Consider the following 20323-nt stretch of genomic DNA (forward strand, 5'->3'; position numbering starts at 1 on the left):
GAAAGCAAACTCTGAGGTACTTCTGCTAGCTTGCATGATATATGGCATCATAATCTCTAATACATACTATTTTGATTTTTGTAAATTAATAAGAGTTTAGGGCCCAATTTGGCAAAGCACAAATGGTCAGTTTATAGCCATTTATTCTTGTGTCAACACTGACCCTCAACTTAAACAACTGCTCTCCCTCCCTGGTGTTTATCCCTGTGATGTATTTGTAGAGAGCAATTGTTTCTCTCCTCAGCATTTGTTTGGTTAGGCTAAACAAGCCAAGCTCCTTAAGTCTTCTCTTACGAGATAGGTTCTTCATTTCTCTGATCGCTCTAGTAGCTCTTCTCTGCACCTGTTCCAGTTTGAATTGCTCTTTCTCAGACATGAGAGACTAGAATTGCGCGCGCACAGACTGTAAGATGGTTAGCATCTACAAAATGAGACCGAGTGCATATTTTATTAGAAAGTTTACTTTATACAGTTGGAATCCATGAGTTAATAGTGGTTTGGCTGTTTCTAGCGTCATAATTTCCTTTGCTTTGGACAGAGACAAGGTGATGCCGTCTCCCCAAGCCCAATTGTCTTTGGATCATCCAACTTTTCCTTTGGGAAAAAATGATAGGAATGATCCATAGGGAAGCTAAAAGGATTGGGGAGGAGGCATATAACTGTGCTAATACAATCTCTGTACAATAATTCTTACAAAAATAAAACATGCAGCTAGAAAGTGGTTGCGGCCTGTGCCTCGTTTATTTGTACATAAATAGCACTTATGTCTTTCTAAAAGGTGCTTTCACCATAGTTTTTATAGAGACACACTTTCTGTATCATGACCTAATTGCATTTGGATGATGGCACTCCTGCTTCTTTACCTTCCCTGATGAATCTTTTTGAGGGTGATAGATCAGTTTATGGGGGCATTGTGTGTGATGTGATGTAGTTTGGAAACACTAATTACTCCTCAGACTGCATTTCACCCTAAAGGTTCTTGTATGAAATAACCCCAGTATATGGGAATGAAAAGCTCTTATCCCACAGAGGAAAAGCAAATGGATTTTCAATCTGGGAGGCTGAATTATTCTGTATGAAAGGACAACATCAGAGAACGAACAAACAGTCTCTACAAGTGAGTGAGTCTGCAGCATGTGAGGTTTGCTCCTAACTAGCAACAATTTGAGCTAACTCAAAGCACTGTCTGTGCACTTCACTCTAAAAGACTCACGACATACATAAAAGCCTTGTATTCACAAAGCTACACACGCCTCAAAAACACCTGAATAAACAATTGTGCACAAAGGCAACATGACTGCCTTAGTAGCTAGGCAGTCTCTTTGAGGACTAATTTTTTTTCTTGTTCTACTAGGGTAGCTGGAAGTAAACTGGTTGATGTAAGATACAGAGCAAAATCTGTTCTAAAGAACCTCCTTGAAAATTACAGTGGGAACTTTTTTTTTCATTGGTTTTTGTTTCATCCTTTCCTCTGTGGTGTTGTGAAATTGAATACAACTGCAGGGAAACCACTTGTCAATCTGGTTCCGTTATCCAGATTGCATAGGCAAAGCAAGATATTAAAGGGAATGGTAAATGCAAATGAGAAGAAAGTTGTACTAGTTTAATTAAAGGGGCATATGTTTGTTTACTAAACCAATTTGGCTAAATCAATGCACGTGCCAGTTTGGACGCACTCTTATTTTTCTTTAAACTGGGCTTATTTTGATGTAGCTTGCATCTGTTTTGGAGCAAGTTTAAGCTAAATTAAAATAAGTGTGCATACAGGGGTTGGCACCAGATTAACTAAATAGGTTTAAAATCCCCCCTTTAGTTAAGTCAACGCAATTTCTTCATGTGTGTTAATAACAAGGGTCTGTCCACGCAGGATGTTAACAACATAAGAATGGCTCTACTGGGTCAGACCAAAGGTCCATCTAGCACAGTATCCTGTCTTCTGACAGTGGCCAGTGCCAGGTGCCGCAGAGGGAAATGAACAGAACAGGTCGTCATCCTCAAGTGACCCATCCTCTGTCGCTCATTCCCAGCTTCTGGCAAACAGAGGTTAGGGACACCATCCCTGCCCATTCTTGCTAATAGCCTTTGATGGAGCTATCCTCCATGAATTTATCTAGTTCTTATTTGAACCCTGTTATGGTCTTGGCCTTTACAACATCTTCTGGCAAGGAGTTCCACAGGTTGACTGTGTGTGTGAAGAAATCCTTCCTTTTTACTTGTTTTAAACTTGCTGACCCTAGTTCTTGTGTTTGAGAAGTAGTAAACAATGCTTCATTATCTACTTTCTCTACACCAGTCATGATTTTATAGACCTCAATCATATCTCCCCTTAGCTGTCTCTTTTCCAAGCTGAAAAGTTCCAGTCTTATTAATCTCTCCTCATACGGAAGCCGTTCCATACCCCTGACCATTTTTATTGCCCTTTTCTGATGTTAGTGTGTGGCATGCCAGGGTGTGAATCTACAGCACACGACCTGGGTGCACAGTAATGTCATGTCCCTTTGCTTTGACATACTACCATTTCAAACTGAGTCCCGGGCCAGTGATCTCGCCCCTGACCACCCATGCAGAGAGGTTCTGTGACTTACCCGAGGTCACACAGGGAGTCCATGAAACCAGATCTCCCGAGTTCCAGTCCTGTGCCTTATCCATAAGACCATCCTTAGCTGTTGAGAACCTTCCACTGCTCTAAGTAGAAGGTGTGGGTTGTATTTTCCAATCATTGAACTGAACATGTTAAGTTCCCAATAGCATAGATCCTAAATTAACACCGGCTAGTATTTATTGTTAAAACCCATTGCCACTGATATATTTACAATGGATATTTAAAATCCAGGACACGGTCATGCTGCCTTCTGGAAAGAATTTTACTCTGAAGTGTAGACTGGGCATGATCGTGCCTTTCTTGCGTTTCTGATAAGAGGCGCTCACTAAACCAGAACTTTAATCTGTTTTAACAGGCACATTCAGTTGCATTTAAGGTTGAGTAATTGAGTTGCATTGCTACTAAAGTTAATTAATTTTTGAGGTAAGGTGGACTGTTGTAACGCATCTTTTATTCAGCATTGTATAAAATCTCAAGGTTTTCTGTTCCAATGCATTGAAGTCTTCTAACTTCTAGACTGAATTAAAGATTGAGAAATCCAAAAGCATTACAGACTAAAAACTTTCAGGTTCTGTTTTTCTGAGATTGATCCCCAGTTAGGAGTATTGCCATATTACGTTTTCTATCCAAAGCTCTCCATATACTTCATAAAGGTTGATAACATTCTCCTCGGTCAGATGGGGATAATAATGCTTAACTTCTGTCTTTAAGTGATTTGTCTAAGGTCACATGGTGAGTCAGTGGAAGAATCTGGACTGGAACCTAGATCTCCTGATTTCCAGTCCTTTGATCAAACTACTGGACCTGTGAACTAGCTGTTTCAGTGTAAGGCAATTATCTTATGCTAGTCCTGCAACAAAGAAATTGTATGATACGAAGTGAACAAGGCAAACTGAGTGTTACAGATGAGATCTCATCTGCTATAAAGTGTTGTAGAGGAACCTTCAACTCTTGTGCTTTTCCTGATGTTCAAAATACGAGCTACTGGAGACATGACATTGTTGCCCTTCCGCTTATCTGCGGTAGCTTTCAGGGGTGTTGCAATGGGTTACTTTCTGTTAAAGAAATAAGTGACACACACTATGCTTTATTCTGACTTGCTTATCCTGCATACACAAGTGCTCCTGATCTTAAGCCCAGACTGTATGTAAACCACCCCAAAACTTTCGCCATTGCCCTGCAACACAGGAAAAGCTGATTCTGTGACTCTCTGCATATGTGCAGTGTGCCCAGCCATTTCATAACATGGTCTTCAGCCAGGTGAAGAGCCGGTAGCCCAGCAAGCACTCATCAGGGGTATGCAACATATTTTGAAATTGACTGCATCTGCATCCCCATTTGAAGAGACTGGCCTCAAAATTGCCCTGTCCTGTTCCAAACCAGTTCAGAGATGACCACAGGTGCAGTGGGCATATAGTTGGATTGGTGACGAGAGCAATTAATGACTGTCATCGCTGACTGCTCATTATACCAAGCAGATTCCATGGTCGTCCTGTGGTGGTATAAGTAACTATAAAGGGCGTGTAGAGGACAGTCGAACTGGCAGGTGGTTGAAGAGGTGTGAGTAGAGAGGCAAGTCACTGTTCTCGCAGATCTTGGCCGGAAGAATGATGGAGGCCCCTACACTGTGAATGTGAGGCAATGCTATGTTACCAAGAATTGGCAGCTGTCACTTTTCCTCTTGGTTTCCAGTCCCCATGCGACGTGGTTCCCCCTCTTTGAATGCTGTTTTGGAATCTTCTGTTCCCTCTTTGTGCCCAAGCCGGAGGATCCCTTTAAATGCCTCTCCCCCACCCCCCCACCCCGGACCTGGCCGACGGAGCTGCAGGCGGGATTTAAAGGTCTTGGGGATATAATTTTGACTAAACACGGTTTTCGCTTTACGCGATAACCGCGGAGCAGAACCCCCGCCTAAGATAAGACTTGCCTGTAGTTTAGTGAACACAGTTGATTGGACCACACTGTGCCCACATTGTCCCTTTGTGTTACATTTGCTGTGTAAAGAGTAAAAGACTCCTTTTCTCTTATGCAGCCAGTGTAAATCAAGACATTGGTTGCTAAATGCCTCCAGACTCTTTTCTGGCCTTCTTGCATGGGGTCTCAATACCAGCTAATCCAATTGCCTACTGGGAAACATGGCTCAAATAGGCCATTATTACACAGCTGTCACTGCCTGCGTGTGATTGGCTGTTTACAAGAAGACTCCGAACACATTGAGTTTCTTTCATCCAATGGGGATCACTTCAGAAAGTTTACCTCGTACCACCACTATCAGGGGAATAGACAGGGATCACCTGTAGGTTGGAATGCAGCTGTTTATCAGCGCTTGACAGGCTGGGAAGAATCCTGCATCTTATTGAAACTACAGAGATGCTGAGACTGTAACTATGAGCATTGGATTTGGCCAAAACGTTGAGGCTGGCATACCAATCCCCACGGCATCTGTAATGGCCACAAATTATCAAGTCCTCCTGTCTTCTTAGCTCAGTCTTCAGGCAACTAGCTGTAAGAATAAGCTGCAGGGCATGGGATACCTGACATAAGAGGCTTAACAAAGTATGCAGTCCCCCAAATCAAACCTGCTGGGTTTGCTATCCAGCTAAGGGTGAAGTGCCACGGGGGGGGGGGGGCAGCACTTGTTTGGAAGAGCTGATGGCGGGGGCGGGGGAGGAGCTCTGGTTGAACTTTGCCAAGATTGACATGACCAATGTTCATCCTAAATCGATGAGATCATGAGATGCACTTACTTCACAAGGCTTTCACTGTATCCTAGGTTGTTTGAGTGTGTGGTGTTTTTGTGAGAGAGAGGCCCTTAGAACTAGAGTTATGCTTCAGTTTGTTTTTTTTTAAAGGAGCCTCTGGGAATTTAGACCACATTTTCTATTAACTTGAGCAGAAAGCAATTCCCTTAGACTGCTTTGAAAATCTCAGCGCATATAATTTTACTTGTCTACTAGGTAGGCCTGTGGCAAGCTCAGAAGCACTCTAACACAGGTGCCTATGAACAAGGGGCACTTGTAGTGCAGATGACATTAGCTCTGTTGTACCTCTTGAAAGTTTCTACTTCAATACCTTCAGTTCCAAACAGCTGCTGACAAGTTGTGCATCTCTTCACCTCCACTGAGGCAGAGGTTCACTTTCTCCCCCGCCCATGCCAAAAATGGTAGGAAAATGCCTGTCCGCTAATACAGTCCATGAACATGTTCCTAGTGACACAGTTCCTTTTGCCTTAAACTTTCGTCTGGTAAGGACCGCTACCTCTGACAGGGCCGGCTTTAAGCTGATTCACCCGATTTCCCCAGAAGCGGGCCCTGAGCCAAAGAAGGCCCTGTGCCTACGGGGGCCCTGCTCCGGGGTCTTCGGCAGCATTTTGGCAGTGGGGGATCTGCTCCTGGGGTCTTCAGTGGCATTTCGGCGGCGGGGTGTGTGTGTGTGTGTGTGTGTCTTTCAGTGCCGCAGAAAACCTGGAGCGTACCCCCCGCCGCTGAGTATTCCAATCGGGCCCCGCGGGTCATAATGTCGGCCCTGCCCTCTGACCCCATAGCTGGCACATCCGTCTAATTTCACTTGGGGTAGCAGAAGCTTTCAAGATCGTGGGTGGCTTGGTGCTGCTCAGATCCCACCACGCGTGTGCATGGTCTTGGAGTGAGCAATATCTGGCTATTTGTGGCTGGATAGATGGTCACTCCAAACGGACCCGAATGGTCCTGTAATCTGCATTCCTCGTTACTCCCCAGGTAACGCTTATTTGTTGTGTTGCTAGTTTCTTCTTTCTTTGATTCATTTCCCTTTTTAACTTGACCAAAATTTGGCTAATTTGGGCTTTAGCCTACAGTGCTGCAACAGCTGCTTATGGGTTACTGGGAGAAAATTACGAATTGGTCGTGCTCTGCACCTCTAGTGATTGAAAACAAGTCTAAGCGACTCTACAGAGCCTGTCTAGTAACTTCTTTTATTTATATAAAAATATATTTCACTCTAGTGGAAAAGACTTCTTTTTATTGCTCTAATTTTTGTAGGTTTTTTTCCAGGAGCTTAAAATAAAACCAGACAATTGACTCTTGATTCATTTTGATCGTTAGGTTTGGAACGAAAGAAATCTTTAGGCTGGTAAGGGCATCTTGTTTGTGTTGTTTGTTGTTTGTTTGTTTGTTTTTTTGTTTTGCTGGGAGTCCCAAGTTCAGCTCCAAGTGAACTGTGCCGAAGTTAAGTCAGATTTATTGCTGTTGTCTTGGGTCTCTCTCTGCTCCAAGCATACTTTCCTGGATGGTCTGCTTCACCCCAGGCTGTGATAGTGAAGGTCAAGCTTTCGTCATCTTGTCGGACGAGAGCAGGATAGCAAGAGGCCAAGGGAAAGAACAAGAGCATTTCTGATGAGTTGTGGTTTTATGGTTAGTGGTTGCTTCTTCACATTACAATGTGGGAAAACGATCTACCTTGTCCTGAGAGTTCTGGGTTTTATTCTTTGCGCTGTCGCCAACTGGCTATGTGGTCTTGCACATCTCTGTGCCTCCATTTCCTCTTCCCATCCTTTTGAGGTCTTGTCTGGTTCTAGTGTAAGCTCTTAAGAGCAAGGATTGTCTTTTACTACGTGTCTTAGTGTTCAGTGCAGTGGAGCCCTGATCTCAATAGGGAGTCTTAAGTGCTAGAGTCTTAAAAGAAATAGTAAGTTTCTCAAGACACTGGAGTATTGTTGCAAAGACTATACTGAGTATCTTGTGCCAAACTCTAGTTCTGTGTTAGAAGGTTGTCTATATCCTAATGTCTGTGTTCTGGGGTTCCTAAAATGAATGTCAATGAACAGTTGTTGAGTCTAGATTTAAACAACCTCCTGCAGGGTTCACAATTATTGTAACATTGTGCTAACGGGCGAGAACCAGACAGTGAGTGGCTTGCAGCCTGTTTTTTCCTAGGGACTCTATTATTATTTCAAAATGCATAAATGATTAAAAGAAATTATGGGTTTGGATGGTCTTTCCAGCATTAAATCGGGAACAGTGGTAGGTACTGGAAAAAGAATACTGCTTTTAGTGATGACTCTTAGCCTGACAAAGTCACTTTAAACTGTTAAAGACAGATGTAAGTCTGGGCCCTAATGGCTGCAGCTGATAGCTGCCATTCATACTGACATGCAGAGAAGGTCAAAAGAAGAGCACTGAACTGGGGAGTGGTGATTTTTTCCTTTCTTGGTTTTGGAGTTGATCTGTGTGCTGCTGTACCCTGCCTGCCAAGGAGTGGGTTCAAAATTCAGCTCTTGCGCCTGGCAGACTTGAATTTGGCTTCTTTTACCTGGGATCTTACAAAGACAAACAGCCTGGGACCTGTCTCTAGGATGCTGCCTCTCTCCCTGTGAAATGCTGCTGTGGTTGAGCTTGAGGACCTGTTGATATAAGCAGTCCAGGAAGCGCAGAGCATTCTGTGTTTGGGGCCTCTGGACCTTTTGGAACTTGCTTCTTCAAGTCCATAGCAGCCAGAGTTCATCAGCCTTCAGAGCACACCAGTGGGCTTACCTGTTCTCCCCTGGAGTTTGGTGCTGGGTAGTGGTGGTGGTATGAGACTGGGGATGGTGTGGGGAAATTGATTCATTCTTGTTGTCACTTGGTTATTTGATTTGATTGGGGATGACCTGATGGGTCTGTTTCCCTTTTATAAGAGGTAGGGTGTGTGTGTGTGTGTGTGTGTGTGTGTGTGTGTGTGTGTGTGTGTGTGTGTGTGTGTGTGTGTGTGTGTGTGAGAGAGAGAGAGAGAGAGATTCTCTTTTGTTGTACAGTATGAAAAATCAAAATCAATTGAATTAATATCCAGTTAAGATACTCCCTGTCGTCCAGAAACCTTGAGAGCCAAGGTTGGCGCTTGATTTCTCTAAATGGCACATGGTGGGCAATTAAAGTAACCAGAGCCTGTTTGCTGAGTGAAGAGCTGTGTTAATTACACTGCTCAATCAGTGGTGGGTGAATATAATAGCTCACCCAAATTCTATTATAAAACCACTTGCTGTTGAAAACGTTCCCTGCCGCTTGTTTCTGCTTTCCCTTTATTGCGTTAATTCCACATACCAGGCTTGTATTTTATTGAAATGTGTGACCACCTCATTACAGCCGGGGAGGTGGGACTCCTGGGGTCACTGACTTGGAGCTATGAAGATTGACATCAGCTGAGAATCTTTCCCCCGGGTTCTGTTTCTGGCTTTGCCACTGACTTCTCTTATGACCTTGGGCAAATCACTTAACTCATATATGCCTTCTTCCCCCCTTTGTCAACATAGGCTCACTGTCCAAAGAGTGCTGTGAAGCTTAATGTTTAAAGCACAGTGGTTGAAAGGCACTAAGGGCAAAAGGTTGGTTGTCATCCTAAAATGATGTGACTCCCAGGCCAAAAATTAATACCACAAGGGTTTTGTCTTGAAAGGGGCAAAAGTATCATACACAGAACTGAGGGAGCAAGTAATGAAAACACCATATACTTAATAAATATTAGCTGTTCCAAATGCACAATTTAAAAAGTAAATGGAAGCAATGGATTAGACCCAAATTCAAACAAACTTGTATTGTCAATGGTGGGAAAATGCCCTGCTGATGACTTACACCTTGTAACATTGTTTTCCACACGGAGCCCATATGATCAGTTAGGTCAAGGTCTGTAGTTACGCTAGACTAGCATTCTAATGCTCTGTTTTGCAAGGCAGGTTTTTCACTGCAGAACAACCCCATTTTCTTGGACACAATGAGAACAAACCTTTTGAAAATCCAGTGTCCCAGGCCACCTTGTCTGAGATCAAAACTTGCAAGTAAAAGACTTGAAGGAACTTATTAAAGCTCATTTAGCTCATGTGTCTAAATTTGACACATGAACGAAATACACTCAAGATTTCACAGCTAGCTAGTGCCGTGAACGTGTATATGTGCCGCTGCTCAACTGTGTGCCATAGGACATGTACTGCTCATGGAGAGCCTTCTTTAGGTCAGATGTTAAGGGCCTGGATTTTTTGAAGGAGGAGAATCTGAAACACAAATTATTATATGAAATAAAACTAGTGGTCCAGCTAGTCCAATATCCTGTCTCTAACAGTGGCCAGCACCAGCTGCTTCACAAGAAGGTGAAAGAAACCCTGCAGCTGATGGCCATGGTATAACTTGCCCCCCGCCTTCCTGAGAAAATTCCTTCCTGACCGGTAATTGGTTTAAGCCCAGAAACATGAGGCTTTTGTATCAGATTCAAAATCCTTGATCTCCTTACTATTACAGCTCTGGATGATTGTTTGGAATATTCCCTGTTGCAGTGAAGTTCTGAGTGGCCACAATGTCTAGTAGCCATGAAATCCTAGGTGGCCACACTTTTGGTAACATGGGCTGTAATACTGGTGGCCTGATACTCAGAGCCTCCAAACACCCACAGCTTCCACAGAAATCAATGTGTACTCAGCGCCTTTGGAAAATTAGGCCATCCTATTCTAATTCTGCTGAGTAATGCTGCTGGAACAATATTGTCCAAAATCTACTGGAAATGTCTTACTAGGGCTATGCTGGCTGCTGTCCAGCTGTTCAGTAGGATGGCTCACTTCCTCAGCCTGTTCTGCTGAACAGCATCACTCTTAAATGCAGTTTGAAGCTGTCACAATAAACTTTCAGCAATCCATTGGGCTTCATGTTGCTACCTTTAGTACTTTGCTGAACAATATTCACTAGGTTTTGCATGTTACTTACTGAAAAGCCAATACTAAACATGTAGCTCCCAAAGGACTTCTGTTTTTACTATTTTGCCATTTAAACTGGATTATTCCACAGTTGCAGATAAAAGTATAAACCATGCATCAAGTACATTGTGCGCATAAAACTAGCCAAACTTCTAACCTTAAAATGATGACACTGCAGTACTATCTCCCATTGTTTGTTTGCCTGATGAAAAAGGAAAAAATGGTGTAAATCCCTTCTTTGGCAAGATATGGACTTCATTGTATGTAGTCGCTGTAAGTGACAAAGTGGAAAGCTGGTGTTGTGGCCTGCAGTAAATTGGCAAGCCAGATATTTGCGAGATGCGGAGTAGCAGAATAGACCTCCAGATCAATGCATCTCCTCTGGAGAGGAGGTATAATATGAGGTTGTGTCTTCCAGTTGTCGGTCTTACAATATGCCCATGTCTTAGTCAGATTTCAGCCCACGCAGGGCCATACTAAGTCTCTACTTGGAAAGGGAAGCTTTCAGTGAGAACCCAAGTACTGCAGGAAGTGGTGTTAGTGACTGGACAAGTGGCCTTCGTCCTTCTTAAACGTTGAACCAGTGCCATGCTGGCTGGCACCAAACTGCTGGAGATGCAATCATCTGCATGTGAATTAAAAGTAATATCCTGACCACCTCCTGATGATTAAAAATCTCATGGCACTTCTTATAAGATCTGATGTGTTTTGTGTTTACTTTGGTATCCAGTCTGGCTCATTGTGCCATTTACAAAGGCAGAATGTAAATTTTCAGTAATATTAATTGGGCATAGTATTGTGTTGTGGTGGGTTTTTTTTTGTGTGTGCCTTCAACTGTTGTGTGCTGCTACTGTTCTCCACCCCCGAGATGGCTGCATTTTAATGATGGGTGGAGTGAACTATTTACGTGGGTGGGTGTGTGGGTGTATGTAATCTTAAACGTCTGAGCGATTACACAGGTCTCTTGCACTCGCAGGATGCCCTCTGTGAGGAGAGGAAATAGATTTTTGGCCATTAAGAGCCCGCAGAAGCTTGTAATAAACTCCTGTTTAGCTGGGTGATGTACACTTGCTTCCCTTCCCTGGAGGCTTGCTTTGTTAGTGGAACATTACTAGCCATACAGGCTTGGCAAGCAGAGGCCTCTTGTCACAGAACCTGTGGAGCTGTGGGCAATTGTTTAGGAGAACTGGAGGGTTTTAGTTCAAAAAGCAAAATTGAAAATAGCAAAAAAAAAAGCACGATTTAGGTTCATAAAACTGATGGTAGTCAAGTACCTGGAAAGCCCATGGGCACCAAGTGATAGCTGCAATAGACAGACATATATACAATAAACTTGGACCAGAGTGATCTCCAGAATAGTCTCTCTGCAATCCTGTAAGGAAGAGTAGTCCTGTGGTGGCTCTGATTTGCTCTGTGTCACATGAAGGCGCGCGCACACCCCCCCCTGCAGTGTGTGTGTGTGTGTGTGTGTGTGTGTGTGCGCGCGCGCATGCATATTTCCACTGCATAACTGGTGGCCCAATTTCTCCTCCCATCCCACATTACTGAGCTGGTTCCTTTCCACGTCCATTAGGAGCTGTGGGTGTTCAGCATTTTGGGAAGCCTAGTCCAGATGCCTTGTAACTCTGAAGCCATTGAAAGTGTGCAAGGAATACAAGGTGAAAGACGCATGGCTATTGGTTCTCTTTTCCCCCCCGGATCTGTTTGGGACTCTAGCATTTTGAACCAGGCACCCAATTCATATTATTCCCAGCTAGCCCTCCATCACTGAACTGTCTGAGCACCTCGCAAAGATTAATACATGAATTCATCTTCCTGCCACCCTGGAAGGCAAGGAAGCGTTGCCCCTGCTTTGCAGGCCAGTCACAGAAAGGGAAAGTGACTCTGCCTACATTTGCGCAGGGAGTCTGTGTCAGAGCTGAGAACTGAACCCAAGTGTTCGGAGTCCCCAGGCCGGTGCTGTTCCTTCAAGACCAACCTTCTCAGAGGAGTACTGTTCAGTGAGTGGGCCTTTTATGACTCTTAGCCTCCCTTGCTTTTTACTCTGCCACAAATCGATTCACACCCAGAAGAGTGACTTGGCAGCTTTTTTCAAGGTGCAAGAGAGACTGGACTTTACCCCTTTCAGTAGCTTAATGGGTTAGTCTGTAACTAAGGGTACGTTTGCACTGTAGCCAGAGGTGTGATTGCAGCATGTGTGGAAAAGCAGGGGCCTAGTTTACATTGAGGCTGACTCCAAGGATTTGTAATTCACATTGACTTCAGTTGGAGTTGTGGCTGCTAAGCACTTGAGAACATTAGGCCCTAAGTATCCAAGGAGCTTGTCCATGTCTTAGAATCATAGAAATGTAGAGCTGGAAGGGACAGGAGCAGCACTAGGGTTTCTGGCACCCTAGGCGGGGGTCCCGCGCTCCCGGTCAGCGGCGGGGGGTCCTTCTGCGCTCCCAGGCTTCAGAGCACTTCAACGGCGGGTCCCGGAGCGAGTGAAGGACCCGCCACAGAATTGCCACCAAAGACCCGGAGCGCGGAAGGACCCCTCTTCACCAAATTGCTGCCAAGGGCGGCAAAATTCCGCCCTCCCAAATCCTGGCGCCCTAAGCGACCGCCTAGGTCACTTAAATGGAAGCGCCAGCCCTGGGAAGGGACCTTGAGAAGTTATAAATCCAGGCCCTGGTGGTGAGGCAGAACCAAATAAACGGAGACCATCCCTGACAGGTGTTCATCCAACCTGTTCTTAAACCTCCAGTGATAGGGATTCCACGTGATCCAAGCAGCCGTCCGCTCTGCTGGGGCGGTTGTGTTCTGGGGTCTGCGGGCTTTCTGGAGACCAAGCAGCTGTTATATTCTACTGTATCCCCCTAATCCATGCTCTGATGGTCTCTCACCTTTGCTACCACCTCTTACTGAGTGCTTCCCTTTCTGTTCTCATTCCCACTTCGCTGGCAGCCAGGGGACACTTACTGAGCTCTAGACGGCTGCGTTCCTGGGCCTCTGATCAAGCTGTGTAGTAAATGTCACCTGGTTGCAGTGTGCAAGTAGGAGAGGCTCAATGGAATCAACCTTGAAACCTGGACTGGAAACAAATGCCTTAGAACAGGGGGAGATTTAGGAGCTCAATATGTTTAGCTTATCCAAAAGATCAAGATTACAGTGTATAAATTCCTTCCCAGGGAGAAAATACCAGGTACTAAAGGGCTCTTCAATCTAGTGGAGAAAGACATAACCAGAATGAAAGGCTGAAAGTTAAAGCCAGGCAAATTAAAATTAGAAACAAGACACTTTTTTAAAACAGTGGGGATGATTAATTGTTGGAACAAACTACCAAGAGGAATGGTAGGTTCTCCATATCTTGATGTCTCCAAATCAAGACCAAATGGCTTTCTAGAAGATAAGGTTTAGCCAGACACAAACTAGGCTCAATACAGAGGTAACTAGATCATGTTCTGTGGCCTGTGTTGTCAGGAGGTTGGACTACATGATAGGATGATGGTTCTGGCCTTAAAATTCTTTGACCCCTTCTGAATGGACTCTGGCCACTATGTGTTCTGTGTCTGATAGCAAATGTAATCAGTTCCCTTAGTTTATTGTATTTTATTGTTTTGCACTGTGATTAAACCATAACTAATTTCCTTTTTAGAGAAGCTTGCCACTGTTATGGGTAGCAAGTCATTCTCTTGATAGCTTGTTTTGTTTGCAGATACTTAAATTCTTTTGATTGCAAATTTAAGCAATTCATGTCAGTCAAAGTTGACAGCAGTTGAAGGAAAGGGTGCAAGGATATAACTTCACAGCACAGTTGATAAAAATAAGCTGTAATAAACATAAAGTTGTCCATCTCTCTGAACTCAGGCTAGGGAGAGAGTGCCAATTCCCCCATACAGATTCCTCTCCCATCGATCCATGCAGAAGACACTTGGCTATATGAAGCGTGTTGAGCCCTAATGGGCCAAGTTTTTAATCCTACTTTTTCAGAAATTAACTTTCTAATTGATTCTAGACTTCTGTTATCTGCTACCCTTGAACCACTGGGGTCAATCTAATTGAGATACCTGTTGGCTTGGACACTTCCAACAAAAGTAGCACAGTGTAGATCAGAGGTATGTATTCTATTGGCCGTGCTCTAGGAGTGGTTGAGTTAATAGGCGTGGCAACATTCAGGAATAATTTTATTATTACGAGGAGCAAAGCTGCTTCTGAAGGGTACGTTCCAGGGTGGATTTGATTTAAATCACTAGTCAAGAAGACTTGATTTAATCATGGTTTTCTGTATAAGTGCATTCTTGTTGGTTGTTATAACCTTAATACATGTTCTTCACATCTCAGAGATAAATGTAGATTTCATTTTTAGAAGGTACACACTATACATTTTTTAAATAGTGATTTATTTTGAAAACTTTTCAGATTAGTTTTACTGCTATGTCAGAAAATGATTGTTTGGTTATTTGATTTACCAAAGGTAACTGAAGCAGGTAGTTCACCTCCCGATGACTTCATAAATATCTCCAAGTCAACAGGTTAATCATTTAATATTTTTGGAAGATTTTCTTGCCATGCTGTATTAGGAGGACAACATCACCAGACAGACATTTAAATTGTTTTATTTAACTAAAACAACCACATTAAACGTTCTGGATTTTTTTCTTCAACAGCAAACTTAATATTTTAACAAAAAAGCATATGTCCCTTGCTTCTCACATTTATCTCCAGACTTCTTCTCCTTGTCCAGATCTGTTCCACCCCCAACAATCTTCTAGTCATTGAACTGTTTGAAACTTTGCACTTTTAGAGAGAGGTAAGGGATTGACTCTGTGTACACAAATTTGCAGAGGGACAATAGAGTTGAGGTCAGTTATTTTTCACCTCTATATATCATTTTAATTATTTTAAAAACATTTTTGCTGTTAACAAGCATGTTACCTCTGGGGTCACAAATGCACAATTTGAGAACGGCAAAACTGAGCATCTCTGATGGTATCTTCTAGACTGAGCACTGAGTCCAATTGGGTAGATAGAAAGATTAACCTAAATCTTATACAGAAGCCTGTGGAACCCCATAAGATTGAGTCCCTAATCCTTGAACTATTAGAACGCATTTACAAAACTTTTCTTTAACATGACATGAATATATTGTCTCCTATTATAGATTTAGAATTTATAATCCCTATTCCACGATGAGAGAGTTTTAATTAAGATGCATTATAGCTCAAAAATATCTTCATGGTTTTTTTCCCTCAGAAAACATTTTATAAAAAAATATCTGATTTAAATAAAATCAGATTTTATTTTATTTTTACTATTATTATTTTTAAATCCACTCTGGTACATTCTAAGCAATGAATTAGTAGCTAGTCTGTTTCCCCGGAGCAGAATCATCAATGCCTAGATTTTTCCACCTAGCTCAATGAAAGACTCTCTCACAAAAGAAACTATTTCAGTAGGGCTGTAACTCTTGCTTTCTCAGACATTGAAGCGGGTGGAAATGAAGATAGCACAGCCAAGATGTATAAACCAGTTCTTCAAAATTGTGCAGTAGCAGAGCAAACTTTGTTAGAGTAGGACCACAAAGGCTCCTATTCTGGTCAAAGATTTTCCAAGTGACTTGGAGATTATTATTATAATAATTATTATTTTTATTTTTTGGGTGCTTGACTTGACACTTTAAAGGGGCTTCAATTTCAGGTGTCTCAACTTGGACACTCAAAAATTTTAACCCCCTTCCCCAAATAACTAGCTAGCTGTGGAAAATATTGGCCTGGGTAGAACAGCATCTGCAGGGCATGTTCCACCCTGGGGTTGTGTCCTAGTTTAAAATCTGTTTCACTACTTGGCTATAGTTGGGAACCTCACCTTGAGCTCACGCCATGTTAGCCCTTAGTGGCATGTTTCTGGCCCCATTGCTGGGGAAGGCAGCATATGGAAAGCCCTTGTACCCAGGCTGTCCCCTGTCGGTTCTGTCCCAGACCATCAACTCATCTAGTTATTTGCCTAGTTTTACAACAGGCTTTGTAAAAAGCACTAGTGAAGTCAGTACAAACTGTCATACAGACAATGACTTGTTTATACTGCTCTATATGCTGTACACTGAAATGTAAGTACACTATTTATATTCCAGTTGATCTATTTTATAATTACACTATATGGTAAAAATGAGTCGGCTGTTTTTGCAATGTGTCCTGTGATGCTTGTGTTTTTTTTGTTGTTGTTGTTGTTGGTTTTTTTTTTTTTTTTAAGCAAGTAGTTTTTAAGGGAGGTGAAACTTGGGGGTACACAAGACAAATCAGACTCCTGAAAGAGGTACCATAGTCTGGAAAGGTTGAGAACCATTGCTGCAGACTTAGACTGCATGTACATCCAATTTGGAAACAACCAGCAAGCACTAGTTATTGTTAGTCTGTCAAACGCAAGTGATTTTAATGCTAAATTTTACTTAGCAGGTGGTTATTGTATCTTTATGCAACATAACATGAAGAAATCTGTGTATGCACAGTTGGGTCCCAAATATGTGGTGATTACCTATGGATAAGCAGCAGAGAATCCTGTGGCACCTTATAGACTAACAGACATTTTGGAGCATGAGCTTTCGTGGGTGAATATCCACTTCGTCAGATGCATGCAAGGCTACCCCTCTGATACTTGATAACTATGGATAAATATCCTAGGTCTAACTCTGAGGTGTCTGGTGCCAGCCCCTGTTAGATATCTTCTGCTCTATGAAAGCCACTTAATTTTTCATTGTCTTCCCCAGGTACTATATCTGCATTTAACTTAACAGATAAGGTTTGTAAGTGATCTCAGGCAAAGATGAATATTTCACAAAGAGCCTGCCTGAGTTAAGTGTTCTGTCTCCCTTTGTATCCGTAAACCTTTTGAAAGCCCTGTAAAGAGAGAAGCTTGCTGCTAAATATGTAAATTGGCAGAATCCATTTTACTACTTGTTACATGAATGCAGTAGGCTTATTCCACCTGCTGTTCCCCCCAACCCCCTGCAAATAAATTCATGACCCGGAGTCTGAACAGGCTCAGATTTTGTCCCTTTTGAGAGTGTGTTCCGTTGACTTCTTGGCCTTAAAAATGCCTTTCACAGGGGGCCAGTAACTATACCTGTGTCTTTGATGGGGAAGTAAAATATTCTTCCCTTGCCTTTCTTATTACCGTAAAGTCTGGGGAGTGGGGGGAGGTGAGACGAAATAAGTCCAAGGTAAGTGACTTAATGGGCTTGGTACTTAAAATGTCCATGGCATCAGAACGAAAAGCAATGTAGCCATGGTTCTATTCTAGAATGTCTTAAAAGAGGGCAAGCTGTCTTGGGTGTCCTAGCAATGAATTTCAGTGACAGGATTCCAGATTTTTGCTGCTGCTGTAGAACCTTATTCTAGTTCACAAACTGAACTTTGCTCTTTCCTTAGCCATGTATGCTCCTGGCTGCTCCCCCTGTAGAATCTTGGCACAAGATGTTATACCAGCACTGTCTCCATTCATGAGGCCATCCATCTAGCATCTGTAGAGGCTCAGATCAGTATGCCCACAGGGAGGTGGGCTCTTAGGCATGCTCAGATGACTAGCTTATCCAAAAAGCCACACATGTTGGTGAAAATACCCTCTGAGAACCAGGACGGTCAGCCCAAGCTGCTATTTACAGAGCCTGTTACTGAAAAGTACACTCCTGTACAAGTCCCTTCTTGAGGAGCAATGACTGGAGCTTTCCCTGCCCAGAGGAAACCTGAAGACTCCAAGGCATGAGCACTGATCTCTTCTTTGATGGTCCTGTGTTTCACATGACTGATGAAAGCAGTCTCTGTGCTCCAACCTTAGGGTGGAACTGTGCAAGATCCAAGTGAAGAGACAGTTCTTGAGTCCTTCCAGTATGCATAAAGCAAATGTTTCTGATAGCCCCTTTGAAAGGGGCATGTGGGATCTGTGGTGGTTGGTTTATTTATATTACCAGAGCTCCTGGAAGACCATGTCATGAACAAGTTCCTCGTCCTCATTGTACTAGGCTCTGTACAAACACAAAGGTGGTGCTGTTCTCTGGATTTATTAATCGGGCTTGCAATGAGGATTATGTTGCTCCCCCAACCCCCATTAGATTAGATGAAATTTTAATTTCACTCTTGATTTGGTTACCCTCTGAAATGTTTAGAGTCACAGTAACGTAGAGGAATGTATTAGCTAATGGATTGGGGAATATACTACCACACAGGTGGTTCTGTACCAAAGAATGAATCTTTTTTTTTTTTAAATGTTAATATAAGTTCTGTACTTAACATGTCCACTTACGTGGTATACTTATATCAAAAGGCCTACCTTCTCCTCCCACCCTCAAACCTGCTACCCTCAGAACCCACACAAATGCATGCTTTTAAACATACACTAATTGGCTATATTATAAGGATTTCATTATCCATACATTGGGGTTTCATGATCGAGGCATTGGGTGGGAATGGGAGGGGGCAGGTCTGGGTTCTGCCATAGAGTTTTCACAAGTCGCTGTCTTAGGCTGTGACCCAACCAAAGATTTAAGCACGTGCTTAACTTCAGGCATGTAAGTAGCACTTGGCTGCATTGCTCCCTAGTCTCAGAGTGTGTCTACACAGCAACTAGACGCTCACAGCTGGCCCGGGCTCTCAGGGCTCAGTCTGCGAGGCTCTTGCATTGCTGTGTAGATGTCTGGGCTGTAGGACCCTGTGCCATGGGAGAGTCATGGAAGTCTCCACAGCAATGAAACAGTCCCGCGAGTCTGAGTCGACTGGCATGGGCCAGCTGCAGGTTTTTCTTTGCTGTACAGACATACCCTTTGTGTCTTGGTTTCCCCATTCCGTAAAACGGGGTTAATAATAAATATCTAGGTATGATTATAATCTAGATACCCTGTGAGGGCCCAGTCACCCTTCACCTCACAGTACCCCATTGGTGGGAAAGTTACTGTTATCCCCATTTGACAGATGGGAACTGAGGCACAGTGAGACTTCCCCAAGATCACACAAGGAGTCTGAACTCCAAAATAGTGTTCTAACCATAATACTGTCCTTCCTTTTATTTCTTCCACCCTTTTTCTGTTTAGATCGTAGCTCTTGGGGACATGGATGGTCTCTTCTGTACTAAGTACAGCCTCTAGCACATAGGAGCCTGATCTCTCTTGGGGTGCGCTAAAGGAGATACTGAGTTAAAGTCCAATAATTATTGCTAATAGCTCAGATATTTTAAGGAAATGTGTGCTATAATTTTGAGCATAAAGAAATGTCCACACACTGCTGTTTGGCTGTCATTTTGAGTATGCTGTTGTGTTCCTTTTTTATCATTTATGTATCATTTCAACAATGTGTTGAAAGCGATTTGGAATCACTGCGTCCAAATTTATTTTGTTCTCTAAAAGCCAGGCTAAGAATTCTGATGAGAGAATACTCTAGTTGTCCTATTCTTGTCAAGTGTTCCAAGTAAGCATCACTGGCCCTTTTAATTTCTGAGCATTGGTAATAGAGATGAAAGGTTTTCCTCATAAGCCAGCAGTGTAGGTTGTAGGGATAGTGACTTCGCTAATAGTCATGACCACAAAATGAATTGTGTGATGCTTTTTAAAGCAATACCATCAAACAATGCACGGGAGATTGCTTTGTGTTCCATGTGGTACAAATTGGGCTTCTAATGCAATTTGCAAAAGTGCTTCAGAAGCTGTAAATGTGCTCCGCTTGAGGCATTTAGTGAAGGCCATGGATGTTTTGTGCTTCTCTCTTCTATATTTCAGATTTCCTCACTATAGTGGAAACTAATGGTGCAATAAAAGACCATGTGGCATGCTAAGTAACTCTCACATAATTGCTTGTTGCTATCGATATATACTTGACTTTGATTTCTTTAATTGAAAATTTGCCCCTTCCAATGCTTGATTTCCCTGAAATAACCATATAAGTAGAGATGCAGTGCTGGGCTGATCAAAGATACTGTCACTGAGGACTGCTGCTGAATATCATGTTTACTCATTGTACAACCAAGGAGGCTGTGAAAACAGCCAGAAGCCAAATTACAAGGCT

At 42.9% G+C, this 20323-nt stretch overlaps 1 protein-coding gene across 1 annotated transcript in view; it reads left to right on the forward strand.

Annotated features, from left to right (window-relative positions):
* AAK1 (AP2 associated kinase 1) overlaps positions 1-20323 on the forward strand; it is a 135320-nt gene that overhangs the window by 33189 nt on the left and 81808 nt on the right. The window lies entirely within an intron of this gene.

This window comes from Chelonoidis abingdonii, chromosome 2, assembly GCF_003597395.2.
Source record: "Chelonoidis abingdonii isolate Lonesome George chromosome 2, CheloAbing_2.0, whole genome shotgun sequence".
Lineage (NCBI taxonomy): Eukaryota > Metazoa > Chordata > Testudines > Testudinidae > Chelonoidis > Chelonoidis abingdonii.